Genomic DNA, 24739 nt, shown 5'->3' with positions numbered 1-24739 from the left:
CACATCTTCGCAAAAATTAAATTTTGTATTGTTCCTAGGTGGAAGCCATTATCTACTGCTGGATCGGTTATCTCAGATTCTTCAAGATCATGGCTATGATGTCATTATGCTTCTTTATGGATGAGATTTTTTAATCCCAGGTACATTTTTGTTTTGTAAGTATTGAATTCTTGAATTTTTCTATTGAAGGCAAAGAGATATAATGTTTTTTGTATAACACTACTTAGCACAAAATATTTTTGAATCTAGTTGTACTGACAGGGTAGAAAAAAATGTGTGTGTGTGTGTGTGTGTGTGTGTGTGTGTGTGTGTGTGTGTTGCCTCTTTGGTATCTTATCAGGCTCTGTAGATCTGGCTTCCACATGCTATAACTACATGGTTTACCCCCTTACCTAGGTGTCACTTCATTTCAGGCAAGCCTTTATAAATTATTACTGATTATTTTGAAAAGTACTACTGTGCTTTGACTTTAATTTGTATTGAACAGAAGTGTTCAGCCATATTTATAGATTCTTTCTATAAAGAAAGTTATTCTTCCTTTTTCATAGGTTTCTTTCTACTCCTGCTATGACACCTGAACTTTAAGAAAGATTTTTTAAAGGATGTCTTTTAATAATATCCTAGGATCAGAATCTGTCAATGACATGATTCTAAATTCTTGAGAAGTCCTTGGCTGCCCATGATTTGTGCATAGTGATGGAGAAGTGCTTGAGCCACTTAAGCTTGAACTTAAGATGAAATTCATCAATGTTGTCAAGTCTTTCTGTTGACAGACAAGGACACAGAGGCTCAGAGAACTCAAAAGATTTGTTCAAGTTCATACAGCATGTTAATAATAGAGTTGTGTGGATCTGGAACTTTAAGCTCTGGATTTCTCATTCAGAATTGCTGGAACTTTAATTAAAAAAATCAAAAATTAATCATTTTTGATGAAAAACAAGTCTGAGCAGGTATGAAAATCTAGAGATGAACTTCAGACTCTCTTACTGTTTAATTGCCTTCTAGATTGGGTTCTATATTGTTCACTGGATATCTTTTTTACACACATCCCCTTATCTGCCTTGATTATCAGTCTGATTATGTATTTTCCTTGACTACCAATCATGGTAGTTGTAGTCCATGATCATTTCATTTTGGTGGTACCCACAGATTGAGGAACTGCTGAAAGCTTTAGACCCTCTACCTCTTTAACAAACATGCCCACATTCAAAATTACAAACCATTCAGGGGACCCATGGATTCCCTTAGTTTTATTCTTGGTTCCAAGTTTTAATAGTCCAGAGTTTCTTGAAATATTTACCATTCATTGAGAATTTCTGAGGTTTTTGAAATGGATTTTTTTTTTCTCATCAGCAGTTGATCTTGGAAGAGGTCTGCAAATAAGGGAACATTTGATTGGATTATTCAATACTCAATATTGAAACTTGAATCTGTATTAACTACTTCTCAGATAACTTCTTCTTTTTTTTTTTTTTTTAAAGATTTTATTTATTTATTTGACAGACAGAGATCACAAGTAGGCAGAGAGGCAGGCAGAGAGAGAAGGAGGAAGCAAGCTCCCTGCAGAGCAGAGAGCCTGATGTGGGACTCGATCCCAGGACCCTGGGATCATGACCTGAGCTGAAGGCAGAGGCTTTAACCCACTGAGCCACCCAGGCACCCCTCAGATAACTTATTTAAGCGGTTTTTATTTACAACTTTAATGAATAAATTACTTCAGAAAAATTGAAGTAGCTATTGTTTCTAATGCTGAGATGGTGGATTGTTCTATTAATAACTGAAGTCAGAGGTATAAGATGCCAACTTATGGAGGACTTAATGACCTGCAGTTCTGACCCTTTCTTTTCCGAAAAGAGCTTGCTGTCTTCTGCCAGGTAGACATTCCCCAAGTGACAGGTTTTCTTTCTTCTGTTCAGTTATGTCATTGATTCTCATAGGCTTTACTACAAACCCTGAAGCAAAGTTCTGTCTAGAGGGACAATTGTCCTGACCAGACAATTCCACCCCTTCAGCCAGTTAGTTCTGCTTTTGTTGGGTATGGTGTTAGGAGAGCAGATCAGCAGCTAATGTTAGGAAGCCCTATGTTGAGATTCAGGCTTTGGATTCATGGGATCCTCAGTTTATCTACCTAGATGTTTTTTTCATCTTAGCCCTGGGAGTTAAAAAAAAAACCCCAAAACCCTAGTATCTAGTCTGCTGTTATCAAGAGGAGATCAGTTTCTTATTGCTGAGGTTTATAAAGTTTAATAAATTACAGCTTTTCCCTCTGAATTTTAGAACCTATTGAGAAAAGTTAACTCCATAACTCTAACAGGAGTTAGTTCAAAATGCACCTTTATCTAGCTGATTGGGAAGTTTTCAAGACTGAGTAGTGGCTTGAGAAGAGGCTCTGTATAACCTCTAGGTTTTGTTCTGTTTATTTTTTATGGTGCTTTGAGTAGTTTTCTCCATGTTTTCATTGACTGTTCCCAGAAAGACCCCAATCCCAGAGCTTTCTCTCCCTACAGCTCTCTTGTGTATTCTGGTATTCTTCCCTGTGAGTTCCAGCTGCCATGCCTTCCCCCAAATCAGAAGTTCTCCACTCAGAGAGATGGTCAGGCTACATCTGGGTATCTCCTTCTTGAACTGTATTGTGGATGTTTTCACCAGCCATTTGTGAATATCTTGCACTACCTAGAGTTCAATGTCTAAAAACCATTTTAACATGTATTTGGTCTTGTTTTATTTCGTTGTTTAAAGTAAGAATTTTAATATAGTCCTCTCCCTTTGCATGGCTGCAGACTGAAGTTTCTTATCTTCATTATTTAAACCATTATATGGAAACAATATTCACAATTTGTTATTTTTGGATATATACATATGGTAGCATATGTATGTATCTATACCTGTGAAAGTATCAACATCATCAAGATAAAAAATATATTTGTTCTTTACCAGAAGATGTCTAATGTCCTTCTGCCATCTCCCCTCCCAGCTTTCCCACCTTTCTATTCCCATTGCCAATCCATCACTGATATGTCACCATGTGTTAGATGGCATCATGTAGATTTTATAGAAATGGGATCATAATTATGCCCCCTTATATTTTGGTTTAGTGCATTCAGCAAAAATATTTTGGTTTTTTTGATGAATGATGTTTTTTGTATGGATTACCACAATGTGCTTAGTTAGTTGCTTGTTGGTGGGCATTAGGGTTTTCTCCTGTTTTGAGTTATTACAGATAAGACTGCAGTGAAAAGTTGTGTACAAGACTTTGAAGGAATGTAGGCTATCTTTTATCTGGATTAATTAGTAGGAGTGCAGTGGCTGAACCATATGCTAGGTGTATGTTTCACTTCTTAAGAAATGGCCGCACTGTTTCCCCAGGGGCTGTAACATTCTGCCTTCTCACCAGAAGTGACTGCAAGTTCCCGGCACACCACATCCTTGCCAATACTTGGTATGGTTGGTCTTTGCTTTTAGCCATCATTGTGTAAGTGTTTACTTGTGCTTCATTGTGGTTTCTATATGCATTTCCTTTGTGACTAATGATGTTGAACATTTTTCTCCTGGGCTTATTTGTCATCCATTTATCTTTCCGGGTGAAATGTTTGTCAAATTTGCCTATTTTTAAATTGGATCTTTTTTTTTTTCTCTTTATTGAGTCTTCAGTTCTTGATATATACTTTGGATATAAGTATTTTATCAGATACAAACTTTGCAAATGTTCTTTGCCAGTCCATGGCTGATTTTTTTACACTATTAGCAGTGTCTTTTGAAGAGCACAATTTTTAGTGTGGGGAAATATATATATATATATTTTTTTTTATATAATTTTTTATTTTTTATGAACATATATTTTTATCCCCAGGGGTACAGGTCTGTGAATCACGTGGTGATGCAACATGGGGGCTTAAGTGGGTAGGAGAAGAATCAATGAAACAAGATGAGATTGGGAGGGAGACAAACCATAAGTGACTCTTAATCTCACAAAACAAACTGAGGGGGTGGGGAAATATATTTCATGTTTTTACTGCATGTATTAATATGTATATATGATTTTTATTTATTCTTTTAATATGATCAGTTTTACTAGGTGGTTTTCAAATGTTAAACTAACTCATATTCTGGGGACAATCCCCACTTTGTCAAAATGTACTTTCTGTTTTCATATTTTTAGATTTGGTTTGTTAAATTTTGGTTTAAAATATTATATCTGTGACCATATGGGACATTGTTGTGTTCTTGGAACTTTTTTTTTTCTATTTTTCTGGCATTGTTATCAATGCAATGCTTACTTCAGAGAATGAATTGGGTAATATTCTTTTTTTCATTTTTCTAGAAGAGTTTGGGTAGAATTAGTATTATTTCTTCCTAAATTGTTTTAGGCACTCTGAGAGACAGGATGTCTCTCCCCATCCCAAAGTTAGATTTGGATGTTGAGACTTATGGCTTTATATACATACCAGGAGGCTAATAAATGATTTATTAATAACATAATGAGGCTTCACAGGGGAGAGTAAAGAATCTCCAAAGCTGGTCTAAACATACATTAAAAGAGCAGGAAAAGGAGGATGTGTTTGGGTTTTTATGGTGGTTAGTGGTGGGGCTGGAATGGCTGTTTCCCTTCACATTTGACTGATGACCAGAATGTGCCATGTTTCATTAATTTCAGTTTGAATCTGTATAAGTCATCATGGCATTTTATGAGACCTACTGACTGAGGTTAGTGAGGGAGTTGAATGTTTCACTGAATGTCTTGTTCAAAGAAGATTAGGCTTGTGCATGTACAGAAATTAATCAGTGCCTTGATCATGATTAGTAGTGTCTGAAAATCTGCAGAAGATAAGGAGAATCTTGGTTAAGGCTTTATATTGTGTCCTTAGACACATGTCTAACCTTCATTTATACTTTGGATATCTAAATGGCAAGAGATTCAGTGTTCTTTACCAAAATGGTACAATTTTCTTCTTTATAGTCTATTCAGAATGTCATTTTCTTCGTCAGGTTAACTTTGGTAGTTTCTGTCTTCTAAGAATTTGTTTATTTCAACTATGTTTCCAATTTATTGCCATCTAAAATTCATAGAATTCTAGAATTCTTTTTATCATTTTGTCAGCATTAGTGGTAGTCCTTCTCTCATTTCTGGTCCTTGTACTTTGTTTCTTTCTGTTTTGTTAATCAGTTTTCTTGAACTTTACAAAGAATTGGCTTTCATTGTGTTCTTATTTATTTTGCATTCCAATTTTATTAGTTTCTTCCACAATCTTTTAATTCTACCTTCTGTTTATTTTAGGTTTAGTACACTTTCTTCCCCAGTGTTTTAAGGGGCAAAATAGGTTATTGATTTAAGAGCTTTCTTTTGTAATATAGGCATAATACAGGTTTAAATTTCCTTCTGAGTACTGCTTTTGGTGCATCCCATAAATTTTGTTATGTTGTATTTTCATTTTCATTTTCTATTCATCTCTAAATATTTTCTGATTTCCCTTGTGAGTTCTCCAGATTTGACACATTGGTTATTTAAAAGAGTGTTGTTTAATTTCCATAACTTGGAATTTTCCAATTTTCCTTCTGTTGTCGATTACTAACTTCATCTTGATATGGTCAGAAAAGTTATATTTTATAATATCTATCTTTTAAAATCATTGAGACTTACTTGTGACTGAATATATGGTCTCTGCTAGAAAATGTACCACATACCCTTGAGAGCAACGTGTATACTATTGTTTTTGGGTAGAGTGTGTTTTATATGTCCGTTACATCTAGTGAATCAATGTGTGTAAGTCTTATGTCTCTTTACTGATCTTCTTTCAGGTTTTTCTATCCATTATTGAGAGTGGGTGTTGAAATGTCCAAAGATTATATAGAAGTGTCTGTTTCTCCCTCTATTCTGCCAGCTATTGCTTTAGCTATTTAATGGTCTCTTGTTATGTGCGTTATGTGTTCATAATAGGTATATCTTCTTGCTATATTGAACCTTATTAATACATAATGTCCTTCTTTGTTTCTTGCAGTCTTATTTGATTTGATTTGTTCATTCTGCTATTCTTTGTCTTCTGATTGGAGAGTTTAAACCATTTACATTTAAATTACTGGTAAGGAAAGACTTACATTCTGTCATTTTGATAATTGTTTTCTATATGTCTTTTAGCTTCTTATACTTCATTTTTGTGTGTTACTCTTTGTTTTGTGTTTAGTCAAATCTTTGTTGTGAAATGTTTAATTACTTTCTGATTTCCTTTTGTGTATCCTGTAGCTATTTTCTGTGTGTGTTGCCATGGGGATTTATTTAACATGCTAAAACTACAACACTCAAATTTTAAATCCTAGCCTTTAATATTTTCTCTCAATAGGGCAAAATGAGAAAAATAAGGGGAAAAAATGGTGTTAGGCTTTTAAGTTCCCTGGAATTCCATTCAAGTAGAAGAGGAAGTACTTGCAACAATGGGACAGTGTTGCAAAAATATTGCTGCTGACTTCTTTGTCTATACCTCTTTGATCAGAAGAAGCAATCAGCAATTAGAGCACAGATACCTGATATTTGGATAAGAACCTCCTTTTTGCCTGTGTAGGCTCCTTAAACCTGTATGTAAGCTGCTTTTTGAACACATGTTCAGCTGCCTGCTTTGAGACTGAGGGGTGGTGGAATGGGTAACTGTACTGTGATAAGAGATGAAGCTAACTGAAATTATCTGCAATTTACACTTACAGACTTCTCCTGGGTGTTGCAAGTGATCAATTGACTGCAGAGTGTCAAAATAGTTTTTTTAGAAGATTCTGCAAGTGGAATTGTTGTCTAGGTCAGAAGACAGATTCCTGGTGTTCCACCATCGTCTCAGAATCTTCCCCACCTCCATATATACCTCTGTAGGAACATGTATTTGGGAAAGTTTCCAGTACTGTCATGCTGGAAATGAAACTGCATCCTTGACAGTAGGGATGGAAAGATCTTCAACGCAACAATAGTTCTTCTCAGGAATTTTAACTGACATGCCATAGCTTGTGCTTTTTTAAATTTTAATTTTTTAAATCTTTTTATTACATTATGTTAGTTACAATACAGTACATCATTAGTTTTTATTGTAGTGTTCCATGATTCATTATTTGTGTATAGTACCCAGCGCTCCATGCAATACATGCCCTCCTTAGTACTCATCTCTGGTTATCCCATCCCTGTTACCCCTCCCCTCTAAGACTCTCAGTTTGTTTCTTAGAGTCTGTTGTCTTTCATGGTTCATCTCCCCCTCTGAAATCCCCCTTCATTTTTCCCTTCCTTCTCCTAATGTCCTCCATGCTATTCCATATATTCCACAAATAAATGAAACCATATGATAATTGACTTTCTCTGCCTGACTTATTTCACTCAGCATAACCTCCTCTAGTCCCATTCATGCTGATGCAAAAATTGGGTATTCATCCTTTCTGATGCCTAAATGATATTCCATTTTATATATGGACCATATCTTCTTTATCCATTCATCTGTTAAGGGTATCTCAGCTCTTTCCACAGTTTAGCTATTGTGGACATTGCTGCTATGAACATCAGGGTGCATATGGCTCTTTTTTTCACTACATCTGTATCTTTGAGGTAAATGCTCAGTAGTGCAATTAATGGGTCAGGGGGTAGTTTTATTTTTAATTTTCTGATGAACTTCCACACTGTTTTCCAAAGTGGTTGCACCAACTTGCATTCCAGCCTAGCCAATATTTTTTGTTTCTTGCCTTGTTAATTTTTGCCATTCTAATTGGTGTAAGGTGGTATCTCAATGTGGTTTTGATTTGAATCTCCCTGATGGCTAATGATGAACATCTTTTTATGTGTCTGTTAGCCATTTGTATGCCTTCTTTGGAGAAGTGTCTGTTTATATCTGCTGCCCATTTTTTGACTTGATTATTTGTTTTTTGGGTGTTGAGTTTTAGAAGTTCTTTATAGATCTTGGATATCAGCTCTTTGTCTGCAATGTCATTTGCAAATATCTTCTCCCATTCCATGGGTTGCTTCTTAGTTTTGTTGATTGTTTCCCTTGCTGTGCAGAAGCTTTTTATCTTGATGAAGTCCTAAAAATTCATTTTTACTTTTGTTTCCCTTGCCTTTAGAGATGTGTCTTGAAAGAATTTGCTGTGGCCAATGTCAAAGAGGTATTGCCTATGTTCTCCTCTAGGATTCTGATGGATTCCTGTCTCACATTGAGGTCTTTAATCCTTTTAGAGTTTATCTTTTTGTATGGTATAAGCAAATGGTTGTGTTTCATTCTTCTACACATAGCTGTCCCATTTTCCCAGCACTGTTTATTGAAAAGCGTTTCTTTTTTCCATTAGATATTTTTTCCTGCTTTGTCAAAGATTTTTGACCATAGAATTGTGGGTCCATATCTGGGCTCTCTATCCTGTTCCATTGGTCTATGTGTCTGTTTTTGTGCCAGTACCATGCTGTCTTGGTGATCACAGCTTTGTAATATAGCTTGAAATCAGGCAATGTGATGCCTCCAGCTTTTTTTTTTTTCCCAACATTTCCTTAGTGATTAAGGGTATTTTCTGGTTCCATACAAATTTTAAATTAAAAAAAATTTTTTTTTTTAAATTTATTTGACAGAGATCACAGGTAGGTAGAGAGGCAGGCAGAGAGAGAGGAAGGAAAGCAGGCTCCTTGCTGAACAGAGAGCCCGATGCGGGGCTCGATCCCAGGATCCTGGGATTATGACCTGAGCTGAAAGCAGAGGCTTTAACCCACTGAGCCACCCAGGCGCCCCTGGTTCCATACAAATTTTAAGATTGTTTGTTCCAACACTTTGTAAAATGCCAGTGGTATTTTGATTGGAATGGTGTTGAAAGTATAGAATGCTCTTTGCAGCATAGACAGTTTAACAAAGTTTATTCTTCTGATCCATGAGCATGAAATGTTTTTCCATCTTTTGTGTCTTCTTCAATTTTGTTCATGAATGTTCTGTAGTTCCTAGGGTATAGGTCCTTTACCTTTTTGATTAGTTTTATTCCAAGGCATCTTATGGTTTTTGGTACTATTGTAAATGGAATCTATTCTCTAATTTCTTTTTCCATAGTTCTATTGTTAGTGTATAAGAAAGCAACTGATTTCTGTGCATTGAGTTTCTCTTCTGTCATATTACTGAATTGCTGTATGAGTTCCAGTAGTTTGGCGGTGAAGTCTTCTGGATTTTCCATATAAAGTATAATGTCATCTGCAAAGAGAGAGAGTTTGATTTCTTCTTTGGCAATTTGAATACATTTTATTTCTTTTTGTTGTCTGATTGCTGTTGCTAGGACTTCTAGTATTATGTTGAACAATAATGGTGAAAGTGAGCATCCCTGTTGTGCTCCTGATCTTAAAGGAAATGCTCTCAGTTACCCCCCCCCCCTCCATTGAGAGTGATATTCACTGTGGGTTTCTCAAAGATCAATTTTATGAAATTAAAGAATGTTACCTCTATACCTATATTCTGAAGAGTTTTATTCAGGAAAGGATGCTATGCTTTATCAGGTGCTTTCCTGAATCAATTGAGAGGACCATTTGGTTCTTCTTTCTTCTCTTATTAATGTGTTCTATCATATTGATTGATTTGTAAATGCTGGACTACCCTTTCATCCCAGGGATAAATCCCATCTGGTTGTAGTGGATAATCCTTTTAATGTACTGTTGGATCCTATTAGCTAGGATCATGTTGAGAATTTGGCAACTATATTCATGAGGGATACTGGTCTAAAAATCTCTTTTTGATGGGGTCTCTCCCTGGTTTTTGAATCAAGGTAATGCTGGCTTCATAGAATGAGTCTGGAAGTTTTCCTTCTGTTTCTATTTTTTTAAACAGCTTCGGGAGAATATGTATTATTTCTCCTTTGAATGTTTGGTAGATTTCCCCAGGGAGTCCATCAGGTCCTGGACTCTTGATTTTTTGGGAGGTTTTTGATCACCACTTCAATCTGTTACTGGTTATTGGTCTACTCAGGTTATTGATTTCCTCCTGTTTCAGTCTTGGAAATTTATATGTTTCCAGGACATCCACTTCTAGTTTGCATAACTTATGGGCATATAGCTGTTGGAATAATAATTTCTAGATTATTATTTCTATTTCCTTGGTGCTAGTTGTGATCTCTCCCCCTTTCATTCATAATTTTATTAATTTGAATTTCTATTTTCTTTTGAATTAAGTCTGGTCAGTGGTTTATCAATCTAATTAATTCTTTCAAAGAACCAGCTTCTGTTTTTGTTGGTAACTTGTACTATATTTCTAGTTTCTACTTCATTGATCTCTTCTCTAGTCTTAATTATTTCCCTTCTTGTGCATAGGTTAGGCTTAATTTGTTGTTGATTCTCCAGTTCTTTAATGTGTAAGAATAGTTTGTGTATTTGGGATTTCTCTATTTTTGAATGAGGCTTAGATGGCTATGTATTTCCTCTTTAGGATGGTCTTTGCCGTATCTCATAGGTTTTTGACCAATGCGTTTTCATTCTCATTGGATTCCATTAATTGTTTAAGTCCTTCTTTGATTTTCTTGTGACCCCAACATTCTTGAGCAGGATGGTCTTTGTCTTTGAAGTGTTCGAATTTCTTCCAAACTTTTTCTTGTGATTGAGTTCCAGTTTCAAAGTATTGTGGTCTGAGAGTATGTAGGGAATAATCTCAGTCTTTTTGGTTGAGACCTGATTTGTGACCCAGTATGTGGTGTCTTCTGGAGAAAGTTCTATGAGCGCTTGAGAAGAATGACTATTCTGTTGTTTTAGGGTGGAATGTTCTCTGAGGTCCATCTGGTCCAGTGTGTCATTCAAAGCTTTTGTTTCTGTGTTGATATTCTGCTTAAATGATCTGTATTTTTGCTGAGAGTGGAGTGTTAAGGTCTCCTACATTTAATGTATTATTATTATTATTATTATTATTTTCATTTATTTATTTTCAGCATAACAGTATCATTATTTTTTCACCACACTCAGTGCTCCATGCAATCCGTGCCCTCTATAATACCCACCACCTGGTACCCTGACCTCCCAATCCCCTGCCACTTCAAACCCTTCAGATTGTTTTTCAGAGTCCATAGTCTCTCATGATTCACCTACCCTTCCAATTTACCCCAACCCCCTTCTCTCTAACTCCCCATGTCCTCCATGTTTTTTTATTATGCTCCACAAATTCTTTATTTTGGTTAACAGTTGGGTTATGTAATTGGCTACTCCCATGTTAGGGGTATAGATATTTACAATTGTTAGATATTCTTGTTGGATAGACCCTTTAAGAATGATATAGTGTCCTTCTGTATCTCTGACTACAGTCTTCAACTTAAAGTCTAATTTGTCTGATATGAGAATTGCTACTCTGGCTTTCATTATTCATTGGCATGAAAGATGGCTCTCCATCCCTTCACTTTCAGTCTGGATGTATCTTTAGGTTCAAAATGAGTCTCTTGTAGATAGCATATGGATGGGTCCTATCTTTTTATACAATCTGCAACTTTGTCATTTTATGGGAGCATTTAGGCCTTTCATGTTGAGAGTGATTAGTGAAAGATACAATTTTATTGTTACCATTTTGCCTGTGAGTGCCTTGCTTCTATAGATTGTCTCTGTAAATTTCTGTTCTGTATCACTCTTGGGGTCTTTCTCCTTTCATAGAACCCTCTTAATATTTCTTGCAGGGCTGGCTTGGGGGTCTTTCTCCTCTTATAGAATGCCCCTTAATATTTCTTGCAGGGCCAGCTTAGTGGTCACATATTCTTTTAGTTTTTGCTGGTTTTGGAAGCTCTTTATCACTCCATCCATGCTAAATTACAGCCTTACTGGATAAAGTATTCTTGGATGCATGTTCTCATTTAGTACCCTGAATATGTCTTGCCAACCCTTTCTGGCTTGCCAAGTCTCTGTGGACTAGCCTAATGTTATTCTGATGTTCCTTCCTCTGTACACATGGAATCTCTTTCCCCTAACTGCCCTTAAGATGATTTTCTTGGTTTTAAGATTTGCAAGTTTTACTATTACATGCCAGGTCATTGGTTTATTCTTCTTGACCTTGGAAGGGGTTCTATCTGCCTCTAGGACACAAACACTTGTTTCATTCCCCAGATTAGGGAAGTTCTCAGCTAGGATTTTCTCAAATATATGTTCTAGCCCTCTCTCTCCCTGAAACCCCTCAGGGACATCAATGATTCCATCATTGGAACATTTTCATGGCATCATTTATTTCTCTAGTTCTGTTTTCATGGCTTCTAAGCTGTTCCAAGCCTCCTCCTTTTCCTTCTTTTCTATCAGTTTGTCTTCTGGATAATGAATTCATTCTTCTGCCTTGTTTACCCTAGCTGTTAGAGTATCTAGATTAGACTGGATCTCATTCCTAGCATTTTTAAGTTCTGCCATCTCAGCTCTCACTTCTGCCTTTAGAGAATCTATGTTGCCATTAATAGTTTTCTACAATGTAGTTATTATCTGCATAACTGTTACCCTGAAGTCTATTTCTGACATCTTGTTTATATCCATATCTATTAGTTCTGTGGCAGAGGTCACAGTCTCTGAATTTTTCCTATGCTGGGGGTTTCTCCACTTAGTCATTCTGTTGAGGGGTGGTTGAGGGAATGTTTAGAGTCCAAATTATTAGCAACAACCTAAGCAAGATGCACTTGATTTATAGGGACCTTAGGGTTGTCAGCCTCTTGTTCTTTCATCTGTTTTATAGGGGAGGGCATGCAGTGCTATTACTCAGGCAAACCTGTTTGGGCAGAGTTTCTCTGCCCTTTGTGGGGGGGGGGGCTCAGTGAAAACAGGTTTTAGGGGCTTTTATTCTCTGGCGGCTTTCTCTGGTGGCTCTCCACATCTTTTCTGTGAGTCAGAGCAGAAGTAACCATATCTGAACTTCTGTCTCAGAACAGAAATATCAGAGCCTGTTCTTCAGTAAAAACTGCAGGCCATACTCTCTCCATTTTTGTCTGTGCTGCTAAAAACCACAGTGTTCTGGGTTATGTGCCCCACAGCAGCCCTCCCAGCCCTTGTTTCCAGGTCTAGGCATGTCTCTGCCCTTTGTGTTTCTAAAGCCACCCGCCATCCCCAGTTTACAGTGCACTCCTGAAGTTCATGGTCATGACAAATATTCATTGAAGGTGTCAATTTCATAATATTTAGGAGAATCTTTGGCTCAAATAAAATACCCCAGGTTAAGAAAGACCATATCTGGCAACAGCCCACCTATTTTAAAAGTTTCCAACAAATAATTCTGCTCTGGTCATACTGTCTTGGTTGTTTCTGCTTCCTAAATTGTTCTCACCTCCTCTCCTGCCCTTTCCCCAGCCAATTGTATCTACCCATCATCCATGCCAACTCAAGAACTTTCCACTTTGGAAGCCATCCCTGACTGTAGCAAATCTCATAGTTCCTTGTCTTCTTGACACATTCTATGATGCTCTGTATAACTTTTATCTGTATGAAAGTTGTCTAACTTTTTATGAGTGACGATCTTCTTCCCAGCCTACCTGTGGAAGTAACTTGGTAGCAGGGTCCTCCAATATTGATAATCTAGCCCTGTTTTTTTCTTTAAATTGTGTACAATCTAAATTTGACAAATTGTTTCATATAAGGAACCTTCTGATGGTAAAAATTAGAATCCAAATTCTAAGCTGAACACAAGATTCACATTTTTCTAGCTTATGAGGTAAACAATTAAAAAAAATAAAAGTATGTTTGAAGCTTATAATTAACCTATCCATTTCATGTTTCCAAGAGTATTCAAAGAAGTAATGTTAACATTTTACTGATACCTATTTAAGACGCTGTCTATGGCACTATTCTCCTTTAACATTTTCCCATCAGTACCTGGAAAAAAAAATGAACATTTTTACACAACTTATGGGCAATAGATAAGAATGCTCCTGACCAGATATTACAGGTGCTGGTGCTTTGGAGACCCATGTTCCTCTTACTTAAATGAAGGACTGAGAATCAATGGCCCACCAAACCTCTAACCCATACAACACTACACCATATCAGCCCACTTAGAGAAGGCCCACAGGTGAGAGCTCCTTAGCAATACGCAAATGCCCATGGCACTTTAGAATCAACTTTAAGACAACAGATGATTAGCTGAAATTACCCTCTATTACATTTTTAAAGGTTTTGCATAATGAATAATTACTATAGATTGTGGATAAATACAAGTCATGAAGTACAAACTCCTCAAAAGAAGAGCATTAATAAGATTTGAAGTTAATAAATTGAACAAAATATAAGAAATCACTGTGTTCAGTATACCATACCATATTTAACATGTATTTTAGTCAATTTTAGACAATTAGTCTACTAAGTATCAAGCTGGGGAGAAGGGACAAAATGTGCACTAAAAATTATGAATAGCAGAAGATGACATAGCCAAAGTTTCAAATGGGTATATCAGATCTCTTACAGATGAGAGAATTTGGCCTAGTTTAGGTAAGGAGAAAGGCTTTCTGGGAAAAGTCAGATTTTAGGACCACCTTAACTCAATAAAAATTTAAGGAAAGAAAAGAGGTGTGGTTAGGCTGCTGTTATTAACCAACAAAGCATGAATTTTTGTCTTTCCCCTCTTATGTCAAAGATGAACTTTCTATATACTTCAGGTAATGATAAAAACTCTCAGGCTAATCACCCATTGTTATCATCAAGGTATTTGGGTTTTAAAATGAGTTTAAAAAATAGTGGCTCAAGGTCTAAAGAATCAGTATTTTTCCATTCTTGATTTTATGTGAGGAGAACGGAGGAAAAGTAAGTAAAAAATGGTGGCTCCGATTTGCCTACCAACAATGGGAAGTTAAGTTGTCTATCCACATTTTTAATTAGGGAGAGAATATATACACAAAGACTGTAGGTGAAGTATTACCAGGATGATCCAGAAGGAACAATCCTCTTCAGTATACAGAAATACATTTTTGTTTTCAGTGGAAGAGGAATAGTACACAGACTGAAAAATTGGGGGTGCCAAACTCATTTACTTTACCCATCCACTGCCACCCATCATTATCTCTCCATCCATCCACTCATCCATCCATCCATCCATCCATCCATTTCTCTTAAACTCACTCCAAGTATCCATGCATCCAAAAATTCATTTGTGTCACTAAAATGGTAAGTCTTTCATTCAGAAAATAAAAAGAATTATCTGCCATGCAAAGCTTCTGTCTTTAAAAAAAATAAAAACTTTTAAAAAATGTTTTTCATGATCTTCAATGGGAAACCAACTGATAACTTGGTATGATTTTGCTTTCTTCTCTAAAAAAAAAAAAACACACCATAATAAGCAATAATAAAGATAGGTCACTTACCTCAGATTAATATTAACATGATGATACAATAGTTTTTTAATTCCAAAAGAATATATATATATATATATATGCTTTTAAATAAATAATGAAAAAGTAAAAAGTATGTTTTATTGCTGTTGTTTTCTTGCTTTCTCAGTTCAATCATAGGACCTGATAATATTATTGAGAACCTTATAATGATCCAGTCACTGTTATTCAATTTAAAGTACCGGAAGTTTCTACTTAAAGCTTTTGCTTAAAGGTATAGCTATTCTTCATCATACAAGTGAGAAAACAAAAATGAACAGAGTGTCAAATAATTTCTCAAGATTGAACATATAATGAGTGGTATCCTTTGTACTGAAATACAGATCTTCTATTATCATACATAGTTCCCCATTCTTTTCTCTTTTTGAAAAAAAGGTTAAACATAAAGGTGGTACCTTCCAAGGTTTTTTATTCTGCCCCAAAATACTAAAGGCTAAGTTAAAAACCACAGTCCTCTGCAGCCCTACTTACCATCCTGGATTTTCCCCAAAACTCATGTGTAATAGAGTCTGACACCATTTTTGAGGTTGGACTGCTGACAGCTTTCAAACTCCACCTCCCTTTTAATCCTCTCTGAATCATCTTGGCAAAGTGAAAGTCTCAACATACCCTCCCTTGTGTAAGCAAAATTTTCAAGCCAAGCAAGTCAGATCCAAGTAGGGAAATCCTCACTTCCATCCCATTGAGAGGCTTCTATAAGTGCATTTAGACAAAAGTATGGGTTTAGCCTTTAAATGGCCCTGGATTGCAGCATGAACTGTGACTGACACCAGGCTAGTTGGAACCCTCTAACCAATGGCTGTGTGCTAGTCAGGCACTTTCCCCATTAAGGATGGTCCTCCAGGGTAAGACTGATACAATTTACAAGCCCAGAGAATGGTGTGAAGAAGAGTAGTCATCATGGCATATCATGAGATCCATACCTGTAAACATAGAAGGTGCACTAGAACCTTAGAAAATGCCTTTGCTACTGCTGCTGATTATATCTCTGTAGCAAAAGAAAACCTTGACTAACAGAGTAATAGGGGAAAACACTGATCATAGATAACCCCCATGGAGTTAATTCAGGGAGTTAATTCAAACTCAGCTTAATCTAAGATCTCTCAAAATCACCAGTGAGAATGCCCCTCACCTTGATGATATTAAGTAGGACATTGTGAGGAAGAAACTTATAAATATGAACAGATTGGAAAGAATATCTTCTCCAAAATACATCTAATAACAACCAAAGGAAAGCAGAAAGAGAAGGAAAAGGCAAGATGGGAGGGTCAGGAAAGAAATTAAAGCAAAGTTCTTAGTTTTGACATGTGGAATTTAATATTATTTTAAAACTTTATAACAGAAAAAGGGCACAGATTTGTTTCTGTGCTTTTGACATCAGAGCTTCTAAATTACTTTTAACATAAGATGAGATGAATGAATGGCAAGACTTAATGATCTTCATCAATACATCAGAATAGCTATCTAAATTTATCAAGGTAATTCCCTGAAATTAGTTTTAGGAGTTTGTAACTCTTAAAAGTTACAAAACATTAGAAGACAAATGTGCATGCCTTGTCATAACACATGAAATTAAATATCCCATAGTTAGAAAACCCATTTGTTAAATAATTTCAAAGTGGACGTGGTAGCTCTTATTTAAATTAAAGTCATAAATTAAAATAAAATTAAGGTGTTGGCACTTACAGTCAGCATAACAAAAAAACAGAGATAATGTTGGATCTGCTCAACATATTATAACTGTTAATACAACTTAATTTATATTAGAACAGTGCCTTTAAGGATTAAATCCTATTTAGTGGAGGAGTGATTATTCCCAGTGATTCTCCATTTAATAGCCTAATTTAGACTATTCCTAAACCTGGAAAGAATGAATGGTGCCTTGCAGGGGACTACTATAACTTTAATGCCATGCCTCATCTATCAGGGCTCCCATTTCCAATGTTATTGAAATTGCTGACCATATCTAAGTACCCATAAATACTTCACAACCATACAAATTTGGTGCATATTTTCTGTTTAATTTCTATTTCAACAAGCTCTCAACCACAATTTCTCTTCATCTTCATCTTGGAAGGATATAAATCCCTCATAACTGGCTTCTCATGGACTGCCTCAACAGCCCTGCTCATAAGCTTGGCTGGCAAGATCTTAACCACATTGAACTTTCTCCAGGAGCACATGTATTACACTGCTTTGAGGACAACTTGCTTTTACAGAGATTCATTGTGCACACTCATTCAAGACACAAACATTCACACAGGAGCTCACAAAGAGTGTTGTGCTGCTGTCCCACATAAAGCACAAGCTATGGGAGTTGGAGCAAGATGACAGAGGAGGAGGGGGACCCTATTTCAGCCAGTTCCCTGAATTGAGCTGTATATCTACCAGACCACTCTGAACACCCAGGAAATCAGCCTGAGATGTAAGAAGATATATCCAGATATCTACAAACAGAGTATCTCTGGCGGTTGGTTTTGAGGTATGAAGCAGGGAGCCATGACTGTACAGGAAATACTGGAAGATAAATGGAAGGGGGAGGGAGTCTCTGGAATCTTGCACCACCAGAGCACAAAAGCCTCCCATGCTGGGGACTGAGGACAGACTCACAGACCCACAGCAAAAGGGAAAGTTCTTTAGAGCAGCCCCCTAGATTGAAACCTGGGACTTCAGGGTTTGAGTGACCTGGGATCATGACCTGATTTGAACGCTGAGGCTTTAACCCACTGAGCCACCCTGTGATTTACTAAGGAGAGGAGATATCATGGATTCCTTAAAGTATGAGAACTTTGACCTATTATTTGTTGAAGCATTTGACTTCTGTTCTTTCCTGGTTGCTGACAAGCTTCAGAAACCATTTGTGTCAATTCTTCCCACCCCATTTGCCAGTGTGGACTTTGGGCTACCAATCCCTATGTCTTATGTTCCAGCATGCCATTCCTTGCTAACTGACCACATGGACTTCTGGGGAAGAATGAAGAATTTTCTGATGCTCTTTGATTTCTTCAAGAGGCAATGGTGAATCCAGTCTGCATTTGACAGCACCATTAAGGAACATTTCCCAGAAGGTTCTAGGCCTGTTTTGTCTCATCTTCTAAGGAAAGCAGAGCTGTGGTTTGAGCTCTGACTTTGCCTTTGAATTTACTCAGCCCCTGTTACCCAGCATTGTGTATGTTGGAGGCTTAATGGTGAGACCTGTTAAAGCAGTACCACAAGTAAGTGAAACCTTTACGCTCAATATGGACTTATGCAAAGCTTTTAGTGCAGAGTTGTTGACTCCTCTGCCAATGGGAACTGGGAGTAAAGTAGGATGAGATAACAAAACAGTTAGGATGTACCTTTTTATTTTAATTTGATTTAATTTAAATCAATTTCACTTAAAATTTTATTCCATTCTGTTATTTTATAATTTATTTTACTGTGGTAAGAATGGCAATATGGTATCCACCTTCCTAACACATTTTTTTTAAAAGATTTATTTATTTATTTATTTGACAGGCTGAGATCACAAGTATGCAGAGAGGCAGCCAGAGAGAGAGAGATGCGGGGGTTGGGGGGGAGCAGGCTCCCCGCTGAGCAGAAAGCCCGATGCGGGGCTTGATCCCAGGACCCTGGGATCATGACCTGAGCCAAAGGCAGAGGCTTTAACCCACTGAGCCACCCAGGTGCTCCTTCTAACACATTTTTAACATATACCACATAACTATTGACTATATGTACCATGTTGTGCCTTAGATCTCAATATCTTTTTCATTTCACTTAACTGTAACTCTTCCTCCTTTGAATACTAATTACCAATTACCTACTTCCCCCAACCCCTGGAAATTAATGAGTACTTTTTTTTTTTTACATACGTAAATTTTTAAAAAATTAATTTTTTAAAATTTCTTTTCAGTGTTCCAGAATTCATTGTTTATGCACCACACCCAGTGCTCCATGCAATATGTGCCCTCCATAATACCCACCACCAGGCTCACCCAACCTGCCACTCCCCTCCAAAACCCTCAGTTTGTTTCTAAGAGTCTACAGTCTTTCATGGTTCATCTCTCCCTCCAATTTCTCCTAACTCACTTCTCTCCATTTCCCCATGTCCTCCATGCTATTCCTTATACTCCACAAATAAACAATACCATATGATAATTGACTCTCTTTGCTTGACTTATTTCACTTGGCATACTCTCTTCTAGTCCTGTCCATGTTGATACAAAAGTTGGGTATTCATTCTTCCTGATGGAGGCATAATACTCCATAGTGTATACGGACCATATCTTCTTTATCCATCCATCTGTTGAAGGGCATCTTGGCTCTTTCCACAGTTTGGCAACTGTGGCCATTATTGCTATGAACATTGGGGTACAGATGGCCCTTCTTTTCACTACATCTGTACCTTTGGGATAAATACCTAGTAGTGCAATAGCAGGGTCATAAGGAAGCTCTATTATTAATTTCTTAAGGAATCTCCACACTGTTTCCCAAAGTGGCTGCATCAACTTGGATTCCTACCAACAGTGTAATAGGGTTCCCCTTACTCCACATCCTCTCCAACACTTGTTGTTTACTGTCTTATTGATCTTGGTCATTCTAACTGGTGTAAGTAAGGTGGTATCTCAATGTGGTTGTGATTTGAATCTCCCTGATAGCTAATGATGATGAACATTTTTTCATGTGCCTGTTAGCCATTTCTATGTCTTCTTTGGAGAAGTGTCTCTTCATGTCTTCTGCCCATTTTTTTGACATGATTTTCTGTTTTGTGTGTGTTGAGTTTGAGGAGTTCATTATAGATCCTGGATATCAACCTTTTGTCTGTACTGTCATTTTCAAATATCTTCTCCCATTCCGTGGGTTGTCTCCTTGTTTTGTTGACTGTTTCCTTTGCTGTGCAGAAGCTTTTGATCTTGAGGAAGTCCTAAAAGTTCATTTTTGCTTTTTTTTTCCCTTTGCCTTTGGAGACATATCTTGAAAGAACTTGTTGTGGCTGATATCAAAGAGGTTACTGCCTATATTCTCCTCTAGGATTCTGATGGACTCCTGTCTCATGTTGAAGTCTTGTATCCATTTCAAGTTTATCTTTGTGTAAGGTGTAAGAGAATGGTCAAGTTTCATCCTTCTACACATAGCTATCCAATTTTCCGAACACCATTTATTGAACACTTTTTTCCACTGTATATTTTTTTCCTGCTTTGTCAAAGATAATTCGACCATAGAGTTGAGGGTCCATATCTGGGCTCTCTACTCTGTTCCACTGGTCTATGTGTCTGTTTTTGTGTCAGTACCATGCTGTCTTGGTGATCACAGCTTTGTAGTAAAGCTTGAAATCAGGCAACGTGATGCTCCCAGTTTTGTTCTTCTTTTTCAACATTTCCTTAGCAATTCGGTGTCTCTTCTGGTTACATACAAATTTTAGGATTGTTTGCTCCAGCACTTTGAAAAATACTGGTGGAATTTTGATCGGAATGTCATTGAAAGTATAGATTGCTCTAGGCAGTATAGACATTTTAACAATATTTATTCTTCCAATCCATGAGCATGGAATGGTCTCCCATCTTTTTGTGTCTTCTTCAATTTCTTTCATGAATGTTCTATAGTTCCTTGAGTACAGATCTTTTACCTCTTTGGTTAGGTTTATTCCCAGGTATCTTATTGTTCTTGGTGCTATAGTAAATGGAATTGATTCTCTAAATTCCCTTTTTCTATTTTAGTTGTTAGCATGTAAGAAAGCAACTGATTTCTGTACATTGATTTTGTATCCTGCCACATTACTGAATTGCTGTATGAGTTCTAGTAGTTTGGGGGTGGAGTCTTTTGGGTTTTCCATGTCATCTGTGAAGAGAGAGAGCTTGACTTCTTCATTGCCAACCTGGATACCTTTTATTTCTCTTTGTTGTCTGATTGCTGTTGCCAGGACTTCAGAGTATTAGAAGTGGCAAGAGTGTGCATGCTTGTCGTGTTCCTCATCTTAAAGGGAAGGCTGTCAGCTTTCCCCATTGAGGATGATAGTCACTGTGGATTTTTCATAGTTAGATTTGATGAAGTTGGGGAATGTTTCCTCTATCCCTATACTTTGAATCATTTTAATCAGGAACAGATGCTGAAAATGCTTTTTCTGCATCAATTGAGAGGACCACGTGGTTTTTCTCTCTTGATTCTATGAATTTGAGTTTTAGATACTTCATATAATTAAAATCATGTAATATTTGTTTATGTCACTTAGCATAATGTCATCAAAATTCATCCATGTTTTCATATATTGTAAAATTTCCTTCTTTTAAGATTTTTTATTTGCTTATTTGACAGAGAGAGGAGAAGATTGAACACATGAATTGGGGGGAGAGGTAGAGGGTCTTAATCTCAAGACCCTGGGATCATGACCTGAACTGAAGGCAGACACTTAACCAACTGAGCCACCCAAGTGTTGAATAAAATGTCTTTCTTTTAAGGGGGTAAATAATATTCCTTTGTGTTTATGTATCTATACATGATAATTTTTTACCTATTCATCTTTAATGGATATTTTGGTTGTATCCATGTCTCAGCTCTTATGAATCCTGCTTTAATTAATATGGGAGTGCAGAAATCTTTTTGAGATCCTGATTTATTTTCTTGGCTATATACACAGAAATCAGATTGATGAATCATTAGTGGTTGTATTTGTAATTTTTTGAGGAATCACTACACTGTTTGCCACAGTGGCTATACCACTTTGCATTTCCAGCTACTAGTTGGAAACTAGTATATAAATATTGTAATTTCTTCATGTCTTCAACACTTGTCTTTCTGCTTTTTGGTATTAGCTGTACTGACAGATATGAAGAGAAACCTCACTGTGGTTTTGATTTGTGTTTCCCAGATGACTAGTGCTTTTTGAGCCTTTTTTCATGTATCTGTTGGCTGTTTGTATTTTGTCTTTGGATAAATGTCATTTAAATACTTAGCCCACTTTTTAATCTAGTTATAGGAATTTTTCTTTTTTTAATTTTTGCTATTGAGTTGTAGTCCTCTCTGTATATTTTGGAGATTAACCTCTTATCAGGTATATTGTTTTTAATACTTTCTCTAGGTTGTACATTAATACATTATGTATTAATGTATTAATACATAATAATAATAATAATTAATGTATTATTCTCTAGGTTGTATTCTCTAAATTGTCTTTTTAGTCTTTATAGAGCTTTCTGGTTTGATATAGTCCCACTTGTTTATTTTTGGTTTTGTTGCCTGTCCATGGTCCTATATCTCTGAAATCATTGGCAAGACCAAAACCATGAAATTTTCCTCCCATGTTTTCTTCTAAGAGCTTTGTAGTTCAGGTCTTATTTTTATTCTTTCATCAATTTTGAAATTTTGTATGATGTAAAGGTCCAAATTTATTCTTGTTTATGTGGCTATCCATCTGCTGGAATTCTGATGAGAGGGTATTTTCAAAACTATCTGCCAGCTCTGGTGAATTTGTTTAACCTTTGCCTTGGGTGCAGTACCCCTTCATTTAGTTTCTGGATTTCTTACAAAGAGAATTTGACCATGAAATTTTGCCAAATTGGTGTGCTTTCAGGGGGAAAGAATGTCCAGGGATTCCTACTCTGCCATCTTGCTGACTCCAGGATCTACTTTTAAGGAAGCCCTTCCTGTAAGGGTAATGGAAGTATTGTTAGGTCCTACATGACCCTGCTATTGTGAACCTCCTTGAGGAACTCTTAAGCTCTTCCTATTCCTTACCCTGGTCCTAATCTTGCTGGTAAAAATGCTTCAGTATGTTGACATTTTAATTTTAATTTTTTTATGATCATATGCATAATAATTATGAAGTGAGAGGCTACCGCATGAAACGATTTTTAAGGAGATTGGTTATCCATGATGAAATATATTTTGAAGAGAGAAAGAGAGAGATTGAGAGAGACATAGAGGCCACTGGGTGGCTCAGTTGGTTAAGCATCTGCCTTCAGTTCAGGTCATGATCTCAGGGCCTTGGGATGAAGTCTGCATTGGGCTTCTTGCTCAGTGGGGAGTCTACTTCTCTCTCTACCCTTCCCCTTCTTCATGATCTCTCTCTCACTCTCTGTCTCTCTCAAATAAATACATAAAATCTTTTTTTTTTTTTAGATTTTATTTATTTATTTATTTATTTGACAGAGAGATTACAAGTAGGTAGAAAGGCAGGCAGAGAGAGAGAGGGAAGCAGGCTCCCTGCTGAGCAGAGAGCCTGATATGGGACTCGATCCCAGGACCCTCAGATCATGACCTGAGCTGAAGGCAGTGGCTTAACCCACTGAGCCACCCAGGCGCCCCTAAATACATAAAATCTTAAAAAAACTAAAGAGACATAGTATAACAAGGCTGGACTAGGTGCGACTGACAGCAAGACCTGCAGCCATCATCTCCAATGGCTCTTTTCTCTAGAGCCCCCATCCCTGACTCAGTATAAATTTTCTGATTTGATTGGTTGGGATTGGGGCTAGGTATTGTAAGTTTTAAATGCTACTCAGCTGGTCTGAATGCAGAGCCTGAACTCAGAACCACTGCTCTAGAAGTTATCAAAATGAAGTAGAGCTGAGATTAGGGGCTGCCTGTTGCCTGTAGGTACTGGGTTGCTATTATATGGAATTTACTTCATAGATTGTATATCATGCCACCTTGGGGGAACAGTGATGGCCTCCAATTTTACAAATGAGAGGACAGACATTCAGGTGAATATATATTTAATTTTTAAAAAATTTTTAATTTTTTTTTTCCCTAGTACATTCAGCTCAGAGCACCAAAGCCTAGATGTCCTCGTGCTTTCTAGGCACCAAGTTCTCCACCCTTCCTCTGCTGGCCTTGTATTGAGTGAACAGAAAAAGCTGGGGAATGATTCATGGGCAAGATGGACTTTGGTTCATGGTGGCATTTTCAAAGAAATGGAATGGGGAGGAAGAAACAGCATATCGAGAGAATAGGAGGTTCAGTGTGTGGAGGTATAAGTGAGATGGCCATGAGGCTGGGTTCCTTCAGTGACACTGGCCACACTAGAGTAGTGGAAGATTCAGTTGAACGAATAAGACCAGAACAAAACACAGGTCTTACCTGACATGATGGTGAGTTAGGTCTTGGAACTGAGACAGGAATTACTGTGGTGGAGAATAATGGAAGTTAGAGTGTAATTCGTGAGACAGCAAACACTTGTGTAATTTTTCTTCTCTCCTTTCCTATTTTTTTTTTTTAATGTGACCAAATATACATAGTGTGAAATTCACCACTTAAGCCACGTGAAGAGTACAGTTGGGGTCATTAAGAACTTCCATACTGTTGGCAACCATCACCGCATCTCCAGAACATTTTCTTCTTTCCAAACTGAAACTTCATACCCACTCAACCATGACTCTTTATTTCCTCTTTGACTCCAGACCCTGGAAACCACTGTTCTCCTTTTGTCATATGAATTTGACAACTATAGGTACCTTATATAGGTGGA

The 24739-nt window shown here is 36.9% G+C and overlaps 1 pseudogene; it reads left to right on the top strand.

Annotated features, from left to right (window-relative positions):
• LOC131831105 (UDP-glucuronosyltransferase 3A1-like) overlaps window positions 1–24739 on the top strand; it is a 43952-nt pseudogene that overhangs the window by 11816 nt on the left and 7397 nt on the right.

The sequence above is a fragment of the Mustela lutreola genome, chromosome 5, assembly GCF_030435805.1.
Source record: "Mustela lutreola isolate mMusLut2 chromosome 5, mMusLut2.pri, whole genome shotgun sequence".
NCBI classification, from domain to species: Eukaryota; Metazoa; Chordata; class Mammalia; order Carnivora; family Mustelidae; genus Mustela; species Mustela lutreola.
Note: the sequence above shows the minus strand (reverse complement) of the source record. Positions and strands in the feature narration are given on the sequence as shown.